Source organism: Bemisia tabaci, chromosome 10 (genome assembly GCF_918797505.1).
Source record: "Bemisia tabaci chromosome 10, PGI_BMITA_v3".
NCBI lineage: Eukaryota > Metazoa > Arthropoda > Insecta > Hemiptera > Aleyrodidae > Bemisia > Bemisia tabaci.
This window is the reverse complement of record NC_092802.1, coordinates 29,066,104-29,086,660: the sequence shown is the minus strand read 5'-3', so window position 1 is coordinate 29,086,660 and position 20,557 is coordinate 29,066,104.

Below are 20,557 nucleotides of genomic sequence, written 5' to 3'. Positions count from 1 at the left end.
CGACTCTATTGTACTTTAATTCTGAAAATTTAAAAATCCGTCGGCTTCTTCTTCTATCTGCCTCGCGTGTTCTTCGGGCAAAATTGCGTCGACACATTCTTGAAGAGGGTACACATATCCTCTCAGCGGATGGGTAAGGTCAGCGGAGGTCTTTATGAAGAAAGAACACTTTATTTGTCCCGGATAGAAACCAAGCCACTTATGGCAAATGCCTGCAAACGCTCCTCCGCACGGTCCACGCAATTGCTGGGGGATGGTCAGGAACTTCTTGACTGCATGCGCACAATTTAGACCTCCATCCCCAAAATTCACGCCGCAATAATCCCGGTTCACCCTACTGATCAGCGAGTCTTTTGCCGCTCTTAATTCTGCCGGCTGGAACAGGAACGAAAATACTCAAGTGGCATTATTCAACGGAAAAATTGGGATATTTTGTAATAAAGTTGTGATTTTTTTACGATTTTTTGGCGAAAAAATCTCAATGTCGGAGCGATTCTCAATTTTGTTGCAATTCTATTTCTATAAAATGCTTTCCATAGTCTAAAAATCGAAATTTCCTCTCAATTTATCGCCAGTTTTGTTCGATACCATTTCGATTACTCCGTGTCGATAAAAACGCGATTTTATTACAAATTTAGGCGATGAAAGCGCAATTTATCGCAATTTTATATCCGATAATATCGCCATAAAGCAAAACAATCTCAACATCAAGCTATTATCCTCCATCTTGTCGCAATTCTACCTCTTTAAACTGACTTCGATTGTTTACAAATCGAAATTTTATCTCAATTAATTGCCATTTTTGTTCGATATTACTTCGATAAATCGCTGTCGATAAAATCGCGATTTTATTGCAAAAAGCGATCAAATCGCAATTTATTGCAATTTTTCATCAGGTAATATTGCAATAAATTGAGGTCGATAAAATCGCGGTTTATTATCCGATTAAATCGCAACTTGTCGCAATCACTGCCACTTGGGCAGTGGGCACCGTCAAATCCACGGCAACGAGCCCGAGTGACACCAGGCACAGGGGAGCCCCATAGAATTCAGGTTAAAGAACACGGCATCAGGTTGACCAATCATCAGAGACAAGAGACCCTCCACTGGCCTCCTAGCGACAGGTGGAAGCTTTTACTTTCGGGGTTTCACTAATTTCTTATGGACAATTATGAGCGAGCAACAGTCATCACCATATTTTCGGCTGTTGACTTACCTACATGGTCGATGATGAGCTTCGGATGACGTCATAAGCCAAACAACTTTCCCAAACGTCGGCCATTTTCGGCTTGTTTCCAAAACGAAACTGCCAACACGTTGTTAAACATCAACCATGTAGGTAAGTCAACAGTAGAATGCTGAAGTCCCGAAAGTAAAAGCTTCCACCATAGCCAAGTTACTAGTGGAGGGTCTCTTGTCTCTGCCAATCATAAAAGCAAAAATTTTCCATCGTTCAAATGGTTCTAGAGAGCTTCTGACGCGATTTGTAGGTATTTTGATGTAATTGACTAACGCCAACACGACAGAATTTCATAACAAAAACCTAAAAATTGAATAAGACGTTCTTAAAGAGCAGCTAAATTTTCAGGGAAAATGCTGTCACGATTAGATGACCTGACACCTTCATATTCTTCCTCTGAAAGTCTTGTGGCTTATACTTCGGTCAAGGAGCCCACAACCAACTATGGACAAAGTAGGAATTTAGGCCTACCAAAACCTACCTAAGAGACCTACCTAAGACCCTAGATCCCCTAGACCTAGAACCCCTAGACCTTCCTAAATCTAGAATAACTTTAGGCCTAATAAGGTAGGCTCCCCCGCTGTGCATGGAGAGATTGACTACTTGTAGAAGAGCACTCACAGAATTCCGGATGGGGTCCCCTCCATCACGGCTTCAACTTCAAGACATTTTTTTTCAAGCATGGGGGCTCATTTCAGAGCAAAACAGTGGCACCATCGTGTTTCTCGCAAAATGTTACGAAAGGACAAGAACGCTAATCCCTGACGCACGCAAGGGATCCATTGAATCTAATGGGCCATTCATTGGCGGATCCAGCAAATTGGCAACATTGTCCTTTCTCCATTTAAACCTATGGAAATGTATCGATTCTTCGAGGAGCTAGGTGTTCCGCCAAGAATCGATTATTTAGCATAGGTTTAAATCAAAGACAAGAGACCCAAACCCTCCACTAGTATCTTGGCCATGGTGGAAGCTTTTACTTTCGGGACTTCAGCATTCTACTGTTGACTTACCTACATAGTTGATGTTCAACAACGTGTTGGCAGTTTCGTTTTGCAAACAAGTCGAAAATGGCCGAAGTTTGTGAAACTTGTTTGGCTCATGACGTCACCCGAAGCTCATCATCGACCATGTAGGTAGGTAAACACCCGAAATTAGGGTGATGACTGATGCTCCCTAATAATTGTCCATAAGGAACTGTTGAATCCCCGAAAGTAAAATCTTCCACCTGTCGCTAGGAGGCCAGTGGAGGGTCTCTTGCCTCTGGGTTTAAATGGAGGAAATCCGGTGTTGCCAAATTTCTGGATCCGCCTCTGGTTCGCACGTGGGGAAGAGTCCTTACCGTCATCTCCGCTACTTCATTTTTCTGCCACCGCGCGAAATTGTTGACTATCCTCACATCGTTGGGAGTGAGGATATTGATCTGAGCCGCTTCCTTAGAAAGTTGGCGAGCTGGCGTGGCCCCCGGTGATCTGGATCTGGATCTGCGATCGCTACGGCGTTGACCTCCCTGCGAAGAACTAGCGCCTCCACTATTCCGCCGCGATATCATGTTGCTGACTCCTCTGAAAAAGCTGGCTCCGACACCCCGAGACCGAGGGGACGGACTACGACTCCGGGAACGAGAACGGGTGCCGTTTCGCCGACCCGGAGACTCGGGGGTAACGTTGCATGGTGTCAACGATCATGATGTCAACAAACCTAAAATCTGATCATGGAGTCAACAATTGTTGACGTCGTGCTCAGGCAGTAAAACGCAAAAATGGGCCCTGATCATGGTGTCAACGATCACGGTGTCAACAAACAAAAAAATATCTTCCTTATAAGTAAAATTAAAAAGTTAAGTGCACAGGAGAGGTCTGGGTCACGTATGGTTGGTTAGATTAGATTAGAACACAAGAAAAACAAGACTTGAAAGTTAAAAGATGTCATAAGGGGAAGTTTTAAGTTTTGTTGACGTCGTGATCGTTGACACCGTGATCATCTTTCATAAGAGTCAGAATTTTTTTATTTATGGATGATCATGGAGTCAACAAAAACTTAGAAAAACTGTTTGTTGACTCCGCTCCCTTTTGAGGCGACATCGTGTCGCCGCTTCGGCGATCGCCTGAAAGTCAAAATAAAACATCACACTGGAAAAAAAACACATTGAATCTAGAGTCCAGACTCTTGAAAACACTGACAAGAAAAAGGATTCTTGATTTGATCAGATTTAAGCTTAAACCAAGAACCAAGCCTCTTAATTTGAGCGGATTTCCTTTTGATTTAAGCTTAAATCTGATTGAATCAAGAGTCCTTTTTCTTTTCAATGTTTTCAAGAATCTGGACTCTAGATCCAATGTGTTTTTTTTCCAGTGCATGATGATCAGTGGTGTCCTTCCTCCCAAGGTGCTGGACGAGCTCCCCCCCCCCCCCCCAAGAAACAACCGCGGGGGTGTGTGCGGACTTCCTCCAGGGGATGTGATGGGGGAGGACCAGGGGGCTTCCCCTGAAAAATTTTGACAATTGTATGATCTCTAAAGGCAATTTGAGGATATTATCAGCTGATTTGTCTCCTTCTCCAATACAGAAATTTGCTTAGTTTTCACGTTTATATCATGGTTTTTTTTTTAAAAAAATTCTACGAAAAATTTTTTACCGGAAAATGGGGGAAAGGAAACATGGGGGGGATGAAGGATCGGGGAGGAGAGAAAAATATGGGGAAAAAAGGGGGTGGAGGAGATTATCACCGAGGGAAAATAGGTGACACTTCGGCGGTCGGCCCCCCCCCCCCCCCCCGATTTTAAAATTGACGAGTTGCTCGTCTGCAAACATGGCTACTGACTATCATGATCTGGCTACTGACATGGCTATCATCACTGAAGTGCTCACGGATTGTGATATAATGCGCTCCGTTCCTTACAAGCGAGTTTCCAAAAATTAACAAGAATTTTGTGTCAATGGGACGTGAAACACGAAGTAACAGGCTGTTAGTCATTTTTTGTGTGTTAGTTTTCCTTTTGTTAAATCAACCGAATCTTTCTGTTGAAGCGACCAAATTATTGTGTTGAAAATCTGCGACCTCGTTAAAGTCGGGCGCTAGCCATCGAATTGAACTTGCATCGCATCGGTGATGAATGATAATACGGCGCGTCCACTGATAAGTTACAACCTCTGAGTAATGGGGAGGAAAACAAGACTACGTGAGTTCCACAGGACACTTTCTTTATGCCCCGATGTTTCAAAATAACCTACGGTTTAGGTCGATGTGACACAAAATTGTGTTGAGCAACCGAGTCATTTGGGTTGGTCCAACACAAAGTAACACAGAGTAGCACTAAACACGGAATTGTTAACTGCGTAAGTAAAGAAACTGCTAAACTAAAACAACACAAACAACAAGAACAAAACACTCCCGGGCCCCAGCCCTACATCCGGGAACGATCATTGAAGATCTTTTCGTACCTCTGAAGAGTATTTGAACATCATGGTAATGTTTTATCTTTACTGGGGGTTGAAAATGATTTTTAAAAACTCTTTTTAAACACACTTAAGTGTATACATATACGAGTATTTAATCACTTAGGCATCTAGGATCAAAACCTTCAATTTCTATTAACCTGTCTAAAAGTTTGGCAAGCGCCTTTAATTTATTAAGAGGAGAGGAAGTGAGTTTGTATATGCGCATTTTCTCAAGAATTTTTTCCATGCTTGCAAAAAGAAATATGAGTGTTTTACGGCTAGAAACTCTTGTTGAATACACCTTTTGGAAAATTAAAACATCTGCTGAATACTTTTCGACAATACTACTTTTAACTATCGGCGCTTCAATTATTTTTACATGCACTTCAAAAATAGTTTTATTTTACATGCACTTTGTTTTTAAAATTAATGAAAAGATCATTTACAATTTGTATTATATTTAATAATTCCTAAACTAAAATGTTTCAGAAATGATTAAAACATGATTTTAGAACACATTAAAAACGCACTGGAATGACCAGTACTGATCTCCTTAAAAGTCTGAAGGTATCTTTGGATTACATTGTCCTGGCCTAGAAAATAATTCATCAAACTTTGTATTGCTCTTAGAGATATTTTTAAAAAATCTTTCAAAAGTGTCATTATGCTATCAGGGAGTCGATTTACCCGGTGAAAAATTAAATAAACTAACATTGTTTTACCTTGCTGTGTGATTCTGAAAGGGTGCAGATAGAATGTCACCCGACTCAATGAAATATGTCGGCTGGGACCATCCTTGGACTGAAATGATGCGAGGCAATATCATCGAACTCCAAATATAATAAAGCATAGAGTCTGTTGCTCAACTATATGCATTTTCCACTCGTGCACTCAGCTCAAGGCTGCCAATACCTCAAAAGAAGAGTGGTTTTTTTTTTTTTTTTTTTTTTTTTTTTTTTTTTTTTTTAGCATTCTTTCGGAAATATTTTTACGAAAAGAAGTCACGACCTACTTCACTCGGCAAAATTGTAAAAGTAGAAAGTTCTGGAGGCTGACATGACAGCAACACAAGAAATAACCATTTTTTAGCGGCTCTGGTGCTTGCACTAGAGCTGCTATTCCGGACGGTCCCAGCTGGGGAGTATCAATGCAGCATGTTACATTGTAGAGACCGCGCGTTGGTTGATGGGAATCGGCGCCATTTTCGGCTATGTTCCTTGTCATGACTTTATTTTATTGCATACTGTTTTATTGTTAGTCAATGCTATGTTGTGTATTGTATTTTTGGAATCATGGTGATACAGTCAACAATTCAAAACTTGTTTGTGCTTTTATCTCGTGATGGAAAAAATGTACTTTACGTTCAAAATTTGAAAATTTGAATTTTAAAGTTTTCGCGGTTAAGGAAGCTTTAACCACTGGGTTGGAGCTTCCTAGTCATTTACTCGATATCAGCTGATAGCAAACAAAGGTTACCAGGGAAACCGTAAACGTCTAACAACTATCGTGGCCATTGGGGCGATTATTGAAATGATATCGACTGTATGTCGCCGCTTACGACAGGACATAGCCCTATCTTAACTGTGTAATATATCGCAATTCGATATTGTTTTGATTTTTAAAAGGAGCAATTCATTCATACAGTTCCGATTAGTTTTGGCGAACGGGCCCTTAACCTACGGCACTCGGCTCATGGGAATTTTTTAACTCTAAATTTTTTAACCTAACTCTTCCATTCCGGGAACATATTTATTGAAAACGGCGACTTTTTCAACAGTCCTATTTTTATCTACAACATCTAAGTGGCCCTTCATAATCATTTAATTTTGGCCCCTGGCCAGAAAAAGGTTCGGAAATTGCAGTGATTTTGCCGAAAATGCTGAAGTAAGTAAATTTGGGCATTTTTTTTCCTTCTTCAAACTCTGTGGAGAAGCACTTCTCCTCCAGTACATCTATTTTTTTACTTATCTCTCGCAAGGTACATTTACAGAAGGTGTGTTCCAGTATTAACAGTTCAGATTCGTTGTTTTTTTATTATAACGCTTATTTCGGAAAGCAATTATTACATTGTTCAATTCTACTGACTTTCAACACTCGATTATACTCCCGGCAAATTCTGCAGCAGCGTTTCAAATGTTGACTCTAATGCTTCCAACAGCCATCCGATGTTTAAGGGTTTATTCCTAGATTTAGGGATTTTCCGGAATTTCCAGGGATTTAGGGATTTTTCAGGAAATCTAGGGATTTTTTTTTGATGAGGTAAAGTTACCAAAAATCAACTTTTTAACCTCAATTATAGCTTCGACAATCGAAAACATTTTTTCATCTATATTTTGTAGGCCTTTTTGGCAACACTATTTTCCCCGCAAATAAGCCGGAAATTAAAACGATTGTGTCCTTCGATGTACTTGACATTCAACTGCATTCAACCTGTTAATAATAAGAAATCAACTAATATTCTTTCATTTTATTGGTCTGGATTAGCACTGCTTTCAGAGAGCGCCAAAATTCAAACGAGCCAATCAGATTTAAATATTGCAAATCGCTACATCGAATGACATCATGATTCTTCATAAAAAAATGGCGCTTTTTGCAAAATCTAGGGATTTTTTAAGTATATTTGAGCAAATCTGGGGATTTAGGGATTTTTAGCGAAATCTAGGCATTTTTTTTCTTCCCCGCTAGGGATTTAATATCGGAAGACTGGCTTCCAGTATCGTAGCGTTGATCGTCGCTGATGTCGAAATGGAACCTAATGCCGGACTTACTGTAACACCTCCATTCCTCAATTCCGGTGAGGAATACGTCTCTACCCTTAACTCAATATAAATATACAAATTGATAAGTGAGTGCTTTAGTCTCCTGAAAACAGAATTGCGAAACTTAAAATTGGAGAAAAATGATGAGTAAATGAAAAAATGGAACCAATTGATGGGATATGTCGCATGCCATTCTGACACAAAATATGGCGTCTATCGAATCACCTTAACTAAATAAAATAACCAAATTTTCAACTCTCAAACTATCAACTATCAACTATCAAATTTCAAACTATCAAAATTTCCAACAATGACAAAAATGATTGTAATATACCTATAATGTAATGAAATATACACGCTCTAATCATTTAATTTGTATTACCTTTATGTTATGTACCTACATGTTATACTATTTTTATAATAAATTTTGCCAACATGCTTTTCAATTCAGTCTACAACATTTCATTCCGACGTGGCAATAATGATTTATAATGCCCCTAAACATTAAAATGAATTACAATAGTAATGCCGCATTATAATGTCGTATTATACATCGCAACGATTCATGTCCTACTGATTATTGATTATTGTAAGATGAATTCTGTTTTCTCTGATTGTATGTTTCATACGTGCGAAGCAAGTACGGGTCACTAGAAACGTGGTTCGTACGGGTGGCTGATGAAATTGATCTTCGAATACCTTTTGATGAGCTAGGGAAATGGAACCATCTGCATCTCATGGACAATAAATAGTTGCCGTAATTAAGGTCATCCCGTGATTAAGGTGCCATGATTTAAGTCATAAATTCTTCATCTAATTCTTGATTCATCTCCAAAATGTCTGCTAAAGCTTTCATGCGCTTCTCCTTGTATGCATGAATGAGAAATTGGGTATCGAACAAGCGGACACTTTTTGAAAATTTAGATGATTCTGGACAATATCGTACAGAAGTCCACGAGCTGCAGATAGAACCATTACCTCTAGCTCATCAAAAGTTATTCGAAGATCATTCAACAACCTCTTTGACAAGTTGCAAAAACTTTTCGTTAACAATAGTGTCACACGGTACTAGGAATATTTACTATTTAACGAACCTTATATTTCCCTGACTCAGTCCTAAATTATAGAAGTATGCGTTACTTTTCCAGCAATCCAAAAAAACAATTATACAAAAAACCAATACCTACACTTTCAGATATAAAAATGCAAATTTTTTGCAGCCTCGCTAAACGACTTATCAACCAGAGATTTTTTAGGAAGCGGACCTCCAAAGAGCTTTCAAAATTAAAAGTATACAACAAGTGATAATGCCATGTATTCGCCATATCAAAGCCCAATACACATTTATACACCGGCTACGTAAATCTGCTAAGTTACAAAACATGAATCGACAGTTGTCGGATTGTACATCAATGACAAAATGTGTCTAGGCCCTCATTCTTGACTACAACTACTGCCCCCAGAGCCGCTCTCCGACGCCAATGCGTTGGAGCTTCCTGCTTGTTTTAGTTTTTCTGTCAGACGATGCATTGCAAAAGGTGGTTATGATTTGAAGTAAACATCCATTCGAGATGAAATCTGATAGAAAAAAGGCATGAGGAATAAATACAGGGTACGGAAAAAATCTTATGCCAAAAATATATATTCGGGTGCACTGAATGCAGCCTGTTTTTAATGAGAGAACATGTCATATTTTCCTATAATTTTTTGTTTCTTGTTTTTTTTTATTGATTTTTGTATTTGTGGTTTATATAATATTTTACTTAATATTTGAATCATCAATTAATCGGTATGTTTTAGATAATAAAGTTCTGGAATCGGTTTGAACTATTATACCACTAATTATTCTAGTGTTTTTAGCTTTCCCATCTACTCGAATGGATCACTAGACAAGGTATGAAGTTAACCATTCTGATGCATACTTCCTGAGCGAAATTTTACGTAGGACACAAAATTCCCGTAACCAATGTAAAATAAAGACATTAATATCCTAGTTAAGAATTAATTTCAGTGATTTTCGATGTAAGACTCGTGCTTTACGTGAAATTTTTATTATGTTTCATGCATCAGAATGCTTAACTTCATACTTTGTCTACTGGTCCATTCTGTACTTAATAGGCGAAATAAAAAATCCTTTATTGACTTTTTCCTTAGGTCTGTTGACCGCGAGAAATACAACCAGTGAATGGACATGCTACTACAGGTGAAATCACAAAAAATTAACTTTTTAACACATTAAGAAAGTCTGAAAGCCACTCATCAGCGTTCGTTTTCAAATTTCCCGCGCCTGCGGCCAATTTTCCCAAGTAATCGAGAACCGACAAACGGTTTACCTTGTTCGAGACGTAAAAAAATCCGACACAAGCAAACAAACAAAAATAATTGTCCCTTGCTCAACTCCAATTGTCTCCAAGCGTTTGTTTCATCCTTATTTCATGGTGTCGCAAAAACAGAAGCTTTAAATTAATGGAGCTCCTACGTAAATGAAAGTTTGTCACAATGGAGATGTTGCATGTGTGAGGGATTTGCGATTTGACCATTGATTCTTATGTAAAAGTTCGCGAGAAACACGACGGTGCCACTGGTTTTCTCTGAAATCATCTCCCAAGTTCAAAAAAAGCTCTCAAAGTGAGGCCAAAATGGAGGGTATATCCCACGCTACCCTGAGAGTCCACCTCCACATCAAAACAAACTCTCCATACAAAGATAGGGAGCAAATACATTAGCAGGGTTGCCACTTCATTTAGGGACTCCAAAACTGAAAACACGGCATCATTGCTAATGCAATTGCTCCCTATCTTTGCATGGAGAATTTGTTTTGATGTGGAGGTGGACTCTCAGGGTAGGGCGGAATATCCCCTCCATTTTGGCCTCAACTTGAGAGCTTTTTTTGAGCTTGGGAGATGATTTCAGAGAAAACCAGTCGCACCATCGTGTTTCTCGCGAACTTTTACATAAGAATCAATGGTCAAATCGCAAATCCCTCACACATGCAACATCTCCATTCGCGGATTTTTTCGTTCATGTAGGTCAGGTTTTTTTGCGTCTGGGCATACCTGATTGCCCCAAAAATTCGCCTTTAAGAGAAACTAAAGTTCCTTTGCATGAGGAGTTGCGCCTTTTTCGGTCCTGCACACAAGTTCAAAATGAAACCCTGATGAAATTGCAATTTTTAAAACTTTGACTCCGTAAATAGATGGCGATGTGTGCAGACTTTTGGTGCCCGTTAAAAGTATCCATGTTATGGTCTCCCTAGAAGTTCATCGCACAAGGGAAGGAGATTACTATATGAAAATTCTTAAGTCAAGGTGACGGTAGCGGGGACTTCAACTCAAACTCTCTACATGTGTTTTTTCAGTATATATTTGGCCTTTCAGCACTTTTTCTGTACCCTGTAGAAAATTTTCATTTAGATTCTCAGTCTGTTGACGCACAAGATGAGAGCGAATAAAAAATAGAGTAGAAAAACACCTGCAGAGCAACGTCTGTTCAACTGAAGTTTGTCTGGAAGTAATTCGCGAATATTTTTGCTTTCTCCACGATGAGTCTCCTGCCCTTGATGAAATTATTCTTACCTTTATACGCAGAGCATGGTCACAATCAAATAAAATATATCCATGTTTTTGGATTTCCTCGGTTAGGCTAACCGTGATGATATAGTTGATCAACCAAATTATGGGCTCGATCTACTATTCTGAGAAATCTAAGGATTCAAAAAGTGACCAACTGACCTCATCTGCCGTGTTTGGGAAGAACGCCGAATAAACATTCGAAAGCTGCCGAATTTTGCCGAATAAAACATGTGTTTTTGTTGGAAGTTGTACGTATTTTTCCTTGAAATTTTCAGATATTTTAGATTGAATTGCAAACAAAGGGAAATTGTCTGACAAAGGGTATCCCTGGGTAAGGGCACCAAAATGCCCCTCCTCACGGATTTTGAATTTAATATTCTAAACCCTTTTAGGAGGTCCTAAAAACATGGTTTTGGGCAATTTTTACCTCTTGACCCCAACCATCCCCCCTCCAGCCCCGAAAAACCCATTTTTCGGGGAATTTTGGGGTATTTTCACGTTTTATTTCATATCTCACGCATTTTTCGGGGAATTTTGGGGTATTTTCACGTTTTATTTCATATCTCACGCATTTTTCGATGAAAATGCACCAAAATTTCACCAATTACACATCAGACCAATCAAATTCTTGGGCAAAAAAATCAAATTTATCGTACCATACTTAGACCACTAAAAAAATTCGTAAAAATCGTCAATTTCCACTTTTTTACAGATTTTAGCGGTTTTAAAAAAAATGAGGACACATTCATTTTTTGTTTTGGCCTTAGTATGTACGTAATGTACCCAGTTGTTACCAAAAAAAATTTCAAGCCTTCATGGATAGTGGCTCCCACCGAAAAAATGGTTTGTTTGGCGCCAAAACGGTCAAAATGGCTGTTTTGGCAACGGTGTACTCGCACGCTATCAAGAAAAGAAAGTAACACTAAAATCAATAATTTTTGGTTTCAATGTTTCAAAAAGCATGCCCTAATATCTTCAGAAAAGGTTTCAAATCGATCGAGTCCTTGTGCCCCACGTAAAATACCGGTTTTTGGCGAAAAAATGGTCGACATTGCTATTTCAGAAGAGAGGTTACTCCCGTAGGATGGCCCTTATTTTTGACTTTACGGAGGTTAAAGTGCGGAACCCTGCAAATGGTTTCCTTTGATGAGAAAATAACGGGGATGAAATAAAAATGGAGAAAAAAATATTTTAAAACGCGCCTCAAAGAGCCTAAAGCTCCGAGCGTGGCGTGCGAAGACGCGATTTTTCGTCATTTCGCGAAAATTTTCCTCCCTTTGAAATGTTTCTACGGCTTTGAAATTTTTCAAGGTAATACACTGTTAAGAGTATTTTACGAAAAAAAACAAAATTTATCTCGCTACTTTTAAAATGCCCCCTTTTCCCCATTAAAGTGGCCATATCGTGTGATTTTGTTTTGCATCAAAGCGCCGTAGCAAACGCGTCCCATTGTTGAACGTTACAGACGAATATAAGTTGAGAGAGGCCAGTCATAATGCCTTCAATTTTATTCGCACATATTTTGGGGCAAAATGAGGGACGAAGTTACTCCATTTGCGACGTTGCAGACTTCCTTAGAAATTTTATTTTTCTTTGGAGAAGCTGGTCAACATAAAACTTAAATTCTCCATGATTTTTCGTATTCGATAGCAGAAGATATGGTTCAAAATTTAAAGTCGTAAATTTTGATTGCTTCTAATGGAAGAGATGAATTATGAACGGAAATTTTGAAACACCGCATTGGAGATACGTGGTTTCGCACTTCAGTCGGTGCGATACGGACATCCATCAAGTTTCGAAAGTTGCATCAAGTCCCCGACACCGCCGACCAACGCGTTTGTCGATCGAATCAACTACAGGTACTATGCGTAGGAAATCAAAACGCCTTCGAGTTTTTGAACGCAATATGGACATCCGTCGAGGTTGTATAGTTGTATCAAGGCGCCGTAGCAAACGCGTCCCATTGTTTATCGTTACAGACGAATATAAGTTGAGAGAGGCCAGTCATAATGCCTTCAATTTTATTCGTACATATTTTCGGGCAAAATGAGGGACGAAGTTACTCCATTTGCGACGTTGCAGACTTCCTTAGAAATTTTATTTTTCTTTCGAGAAGCTGGTCAAAAGAAAACTTAAATTCTCCATGATTTTTCGTATTCGATAGCAGAAGATATGGTTCAAAATTTAAAGTCGTAAATTTTGATTGCTTCTAATGGAAGAGATGAATTATGAACGGAAATTTTGAAACACCGCATTGGAGATACGTGGTTTCGCACTTCAGTCGGTGCGATACGGACATCCATCAAGTTTCGAAAGTTGCATCAAGTCCCCGACACCGCCGACCAACGCGTTTGTCGATCGAATCAACTACAGGTACTATGCGTAGGAAATCAAAACGCCTTCGAGTTTTTGAACGCAATACGGACATCCGTCGAGGTTGTATAGTTGTATCAAGGCGCCGTAGCAAACGCGTCCCATTGTTTATCGTTACAGACGAATATAAGTTGAGAGAGGCCAGTCATAATGCCTTCAATTTTATTCGTACATATTTTCGGGCAAAATGTGAGACGAAGTTACTCCATTTGCGACGTTGCAGACTTCCTTAGAAATTTTATTTTTCTTTCGAGAAGCTGGTCAAAAGAAAACTTAAATTCTCCATGATTTTTCGTATTCGATAGCAGAAGATATGGTTCAAAATTTAAAGTCGTAAATTTTGATTGCTTCTAATGGAAGAGATGAATTATGAACGGAAATTTTGAAACACCGCATTGGAGATACGTGGTTTCGCACTTCAGTCGGTGCGATACGGACATCCATCAAGTTTCGAAAGTTGCATCAAGTCCCCGTCACCGCCGACCAACGCGTTTGTCGATCGAATCAACTACAGGTACTATGCGTAGGAAATCAAAACGCCTTCGAGTTTTTGAACGCAATATGGACATCCGTCGAGGTTGTATAGTTGTATCAAGGCGCCGTAGCAAACGCGTCCCATTGTTTATCGTTACAGACGAATATAAGTTGAGAGAGGCCAGTCATTATGCCTTCAATTTTATTCGTACATATTTTCGGGCAAAATGTGAGACGAAGTTACTCCATTTGCGACGTTGCAGACTTCCTTAGAAATTTTATTTTTCTTTCGAGAAGCTGGTCAAAAGAAAACTTAAATTCTCCATGATTTTTCGTATTCGATAGCAGAAGATATGGTTCAAAATTTAAAGTCGTAAATTTTGATTGCTTCTAATGGAAGAGATGAATTATGAACGGAAATTTTGAAACACCGCATTGGAGATACGTGGTTTCGCACTTCAGTCGGTGCGATACGGACATCCATCAAGTTTCGAAAGTTGCATCAAGTCCCCGTCACCGCCGACCAACGCGTTTGTCGATCGAATCAACTACAGGTATAATGCGTAGGAAATCAAAACGCCTTCAATTTTTTGAACGCAATACGGACATCCGTCGAGGTTGTATAGTTGTATCAAGGCGCCGTAGCAAACGCGTCCCATTGTTTATCGTTACAGACGAATATAAGTTGAGAGAGGCCAGTCATAATGCCTTCAATTTTATTCGTACATATTTTGGGGCAAAATGAGAGACGACGTTACTCCATTTGCGACGTTGCAGACTTCCTTAGAAATTTTATTTTTCTTTCGAGAAGCTGGTCAACAGAAAACTTAAATTCTCCATGATTTTTCGTATTCGATAGCAGAAGATATGGTTCAAAATTTAAAGTCGTAAATTTGGATTGCTTCTAATGGAAGAGATGAATTAAGAACGGAAATTTTGAAACACCGCATTGGAGATACGTGGTTTCGCACTTCAGTCGGTGCGATACGGACATCCATCAAGTTTCGAAAGTTGCATCAAGTCCCCGTCACCGCCGACCAACGCGTTTGTCGATCGAATCAACTACAGGTATAATGCGTAGGAAATCAAAACGCCTTCAATTTTTTGAACGCAATACGGACATCCGTCGAGGTTGTATAGTTGTATCAAGGCGCCGTAGCAAACGCGTCCCATTGTTTATCGTTACAGACGAATATAAGTTGAGAGAGGCCAGTCATAATGCCTTCAATTTTATTCGTACATATTTTTGGGCAAAATCGGAGACGACGTTCCTCCATTTGCGACGTTTCAGACTTCCTTCGAAATTTTATTTTTCTTTCGAGAAGCTGGTCAACATAAAACTAAAATTCTCAATGATTTTTCGTATTCGTTAGCAGAAGATTTGGTTCAAAATTTAAAGGCGTTTTGATGAAAAATATTTTACCGAGTTTTGTTTTTTCATGGAGGGAAATAAAGCAACGTCTGAAGTCTCATACGCACTTTCTTCCCCCTCCTTTTTTCTCCTTTTCTCTCAAATCTGAGTGACACCCTAGTAGCATTATAGAGCGGAGTATAGCCAGTTCACACCTCGCGATATCGCGCCTTCAATTCTGCAATAGCATCGCGGACTTCCATCAAGCAAAAATAGTTGGTATTTCTGCGCTGTCATCAACGCGCGTTGTAAGGTCCAGTTACAAGTTGTAATTGAGCCATCAAATTGGGCCTCTCGCTGGTCGCATCCTCACTTCAGGTCTTTTTCCACCAACTTCAGGTCTTTTCCCACCGATCAGAGCTTCAGTTTGATGGCTCAATTTGATCGTGTAACTGAACCTAAAGTGCGGTTCCAGATGTACAAAAAAAGACTCCTGTGTGCAACTAATGTATTGAAGTTTGAATGATACATATTCTCTTCGTTCTGACGTGTAGAATTCGATTTTTGATGCTGTTCAGTTCAAAAATGACGATGGCACTCACTTTTTAAGATAGCGCCCAAAATGGCCGCCGCGGGGGTCAAAAATGCAAAATTCGAGAAAATTGTCAAGTTTGATGTCCATTCATATTGATGATGAAACTACTAGACCACGTATCTTGTTTGCGGTGTATAAAAATCTCTGCTCCTATTTCATTTTTGGAAAAGAAAACTAACCAATATCATTCCTTGAAGTTTTCGGGGATTTTTCTGCACTCCGAGAACAAAAAGCACGGAGGTTTTCAAGAATTGACGTTGAATAGTTTTCCATCTAAGAAATGAAATATGACAGGAAGTCTGCAACGTCGCAAACCAAAATACTTGGTCTGTTAGTTTCACCGTCGATATGTAATTTTGAGGTGTCTCCTATTTTTGAAATTTGAGAAAAGTTAAGGTTAAGTTTAGTCAGAATATATAATAATGTGTCCAAAGCAATACATGGAAAAAATGAGATTAGAGCTGGGCCCTAGAATTGCTTCGCCTCATATCCCACAGGGGCAGGCCCTGCGCGGGTAGGGCCCAGCCCTACCTGGACAGGGTTCAGCCCTTATCGAGTAGAGCTGAACCCTAAAGTAGGTAGGTTTGGGCTCTACCAACACCGGGCCTGTCCCTTTAGGGTGTGAAGTAAAGCATTTTTACCTAGCCGGTTAGGGGTGGGACCTTCCACGCAGGTACCAGCCCTAAACTCGTTTTTTCCGTGTAATCACGTTGAAGAATAATAGAGGGAACACGTTTCGAGGTTTGTCAAGCACCTTAAAGGGTCATGCCTAAATTTTTTTTTTTTTTTTTTTTTTTTTTTTTTTTTTTTTTTTTTTTTTTTTGCGAGATAAATAGTTGGGCTGTGTCAAGGATTTCCTTTCTTCTTTTTTTTGGACAACCCTTGAAAATCCCAAGTGGGTCAAACTGACCTACCTCTTCTGGGAGAGTTATACATATAAAAGGTGTATGAGGAGGGGGCTGAGAAAACACCAGTATGTTATCAAAAAGGTGAATATTTAAAGGAGAAGAAAAGAAAAATAAAAAAGTATATCTTACTCTCAAAAGCATAGAAATAACGTAGTTAACACTTCAAAAAATATCGAAATCAATGCATCTATATACGGGTGCATTTATTTGACCCGACTTGGGACTTCGTGTATAAAAAGTCTTGGGCATCATAGGGTTATATGAAGTGCTCCCTCTGCAAAGCTAAACGATGATCACAATTTAATATGTTAATTCAATTGGGTAAGTAATTAGAAAAATTCTTTTCACCGATTCAACTTTATTTCATTTCATTTTTTTTTTACATTGTTTTTTAAATGCATAGCTAAATAGCTCTAACTATCTGTAAATAACTACGATATGAATAAGATATAAAATGACTGTTGCCAATATAACTGAGGGAGATCCATCCAGTCAATTACACCTCAAAATTGCTAATTATAATGGACCACTAGACAAGGTACGAATTTCAGCATTCTGATACATGTTTCTTCACCAAAATTTCACGTAGAATACGACGCGCACAACGAAAATTACCGAAATCAACTACTTCCGAAGATATTTAATTATTCTTGGTGCGTGAATTGAAACCACCCGCTCATGAAAACTCAATGCTCTACGTGATTCACATCGCGCGCTAAACGTTGTCATGAACGTCTCTGCGATAAAAAAATCTGGCAACCTCAATCTTGATGCTTTAGCTCAGTTCTAGCAAATTACTTATAGTTTGAAAAACTCATGGTGGGGAATGAACAATGCTCGATTGAGAAGCTTGCTGAAACCGCTGTAGTGCGCGATTTGACTCACGTAGAGCTTTGAGTTTCTTGTGAGCGGGCAGTTCAAATTTATCGTAACCAATGTGGAATAAAAACGTTAATATCTCCGTTAGGCGTTGGTTGCAGTAATTTTCGTTGCGCGAATCATGTTCTACGTAAAATTCTGATTAAGGAACATGTATCTGAATGTTTCAATTCGTACCTTGTCTAGTGGTCCATTAGCCAACTAAACGAACTGATGGCTCATACACCGTTCTTCCTTGGCACGATAGATGTCCATGTTACCCAAGTAGCAGTGATATCGATAAATAGCGATTTTATCGGTTGGTTATCGCGATTATATCGGTGGCAATATATAGAGATAATATCGCATTAAAAATTGCGATATACGGCGATTAAATCGCTACACATCGCAATTTTCGGTTCGATAAAGTCGCGATCAATTTGCGTCGATAAAATCGAGATTAAATCGCCATTTATCGCGATTTTTACTTCGAAAATATCGCTATGAATTTTCGGGCGATAGAAGCGCGATTTTATCGCAATAAGATCGAGGATAATCACTCAGATGTCGATGATCCTGGCGATTTTATCGCCGATAAAATCGCAATATACTGCTGGAGTCCTTTCATACTGAGAGTCAAGACAATGTGAGTCCATTTCTGATTGGTTCCCGTATTTTAGGCCTCCACGGTGTCACAAACGGGAATAAAGATTACATTTTTACCGATTGCAAAGATTATAATCTGGGATGGACCGAGGAATCACGGGTTCGATAAGGAACAGACGGAACGAGAGAAGGAACGGAGAAAGGAATTTGAGAATGGGTCGATCAAAGATTACGAGAAACGTTCAATTTGTGTAATCTTTATTCCCGTTTGTGACTCCATGAGGGGGTGTTGTCTTGACTCTCAGTATAAAGGGACTCTATGTACAGCGATCTATCCATTGAGAGTTGCTACTTGGGTATAGGAGGATTCCGGGGTAGTTTTATTTAGAGTACCTATATTGAGAGAGTATGGCCACTGGGGTTACCACCTCTGATTGGCTAAGCCATCTTAGGCTAAATGGAGCCCTTAGGACCCAAAAATGGCGGACGCCATAAAGTTAATGTAATGCAAAATGATTCAAAATGTAGTTGTCTTTGCTTATCGTAACGAGAACTTTACCCAAATGCACTATTGCGACTTTTTTACATATTTTTAAGGCTAATCGTGTGCAATTTTTGAGAAAAATGATCTTAGATGTAGTAAGGTTGGCAGCAAGTGCGGTTGGTGATAACCGTCAAAAGTTGGCAATGACCCCCCTCCCATCCACAAAAACCAAAACAAAGCACCGCCATTTTTGGGTCCTAAGCCTCTCCATGGGGCCCAGTGGCCATACTCTCTCAATATAGGTACTCTAGGTATAGGAGGATTTCGGGGTAGTTTTATTTACCGGGGGTATGGTAGACTGTCTGCACGCGCTCGACCCTTGGGACCGGGCCCTTTTCTTTTGGTTTTTGCTCTTCAACGCAATCTTCCAATTTGTGAACGAATCCTCTCAGTACGCGGTGTCCAGAGTCGTCGATAGCTTCCTCCATTTTTATGAAGAAGGAGCACCTCCATTTTTGCGACGCCTCCCATTGCCAATAATGACAAATGCCTGCATATGCTTCTGCACAAGGTCCGCGAAGGTCTTTAGGGATCTTTTGGAATTCAACCAGCGCCGCCGAGCATAGGAAGTTCCCAGAACTTCGATCCGCTTGGTTACAAAATTCCTTTGTGTGTGGCAACGACTTCTTTCTCAGCTTCTCCTTTATTTGAATTATTTGTTTATTCTGAAATAAAGATGCGAATAATATCAAAATCGACGACAAAGCTGGAGTCCCTGAATAGAAAGAGTTCGGACATGTCTGAACGAGGAGCTCCCTCCTATAGGGGCGGTTCAATTAATTATTCTACCATTTCTCAAAATACTGCGAAATCATTTCTTAAGGCACTCTCAGATGATCAATATGTAACAAGCTGGTAGTAGCACTTAATTGACTTGCCAGGTGCATGGGTATGCAGCCAATATGCTGAAAATTATGTAATAACGAGAGCAATTTTAAATTTTACACATATGTAACGACAAGAAATTGTTATCAGTTCCAGATAAGTTTGAAACTCTCTACGCAGTCAAAAAGAATTGTAATTTATCAAATGTACAAATAGAAATAGATTTGGCAACAAATCAATTATATGAAAGAAATGCTGATCCATATCGACGGTTAAGTCGGCAATCACATAACTCGGTTTGCGAATTCGCAGACTTCCGGTCATACTTTATTTTTTAAACGGAAAACTACTCAACGGCAATTCTTTAAAACTGCCGTGATTTTTCTTCTCTATGTGCAGAGAAAATTCTGCAAAAACTTCAAGGAATGATGTTAATTTGTTCTCCTTTAAAAAGATAACGTAGAGGCGGAGATTTTCAGACACCGCAAACGAGTTATGTGATTGCCGACTTACACCGTCGATGTACACATTCCTGCCTAGTCAACAAAGTGCCTACCAAAGTTGTTATTATTAATTGAAAAGTGTATTTAAGTATAGTTTCTGACTTTAAAGGTCGTGACGATGGCAATTGTGCAGAAAAGCTTCGACCAAAATTATAATTGAATAAAGCAGTTTTTATGTAAGTTAATTCTTGCACGCATTTTTTAGCACTTTGGCTACATACCCACCTACCCAGCACTCTCACACGAGGCAATAACATTTGAGTGCTTTTCCACTCAGTTTTTCTATTTATTAGATTTTTCCCCCGTTTCTTTTCAGAGTTAGACATTTTTTTTAAACAAACAATCCATTTACCGTCAAGGAGGGAGTCCGTTGAGCTGATGATTTTGCCGGAGACGTTCGTCATACTCAGTGACCAATGGGAGCTGGGCCCACTCGGCCGCGGAGGAAGGCCCTTCTGTCTGGGAGGCAAGAGGATTTTCCGAGGTCTTCCACGGCCCCTCGAAGCTC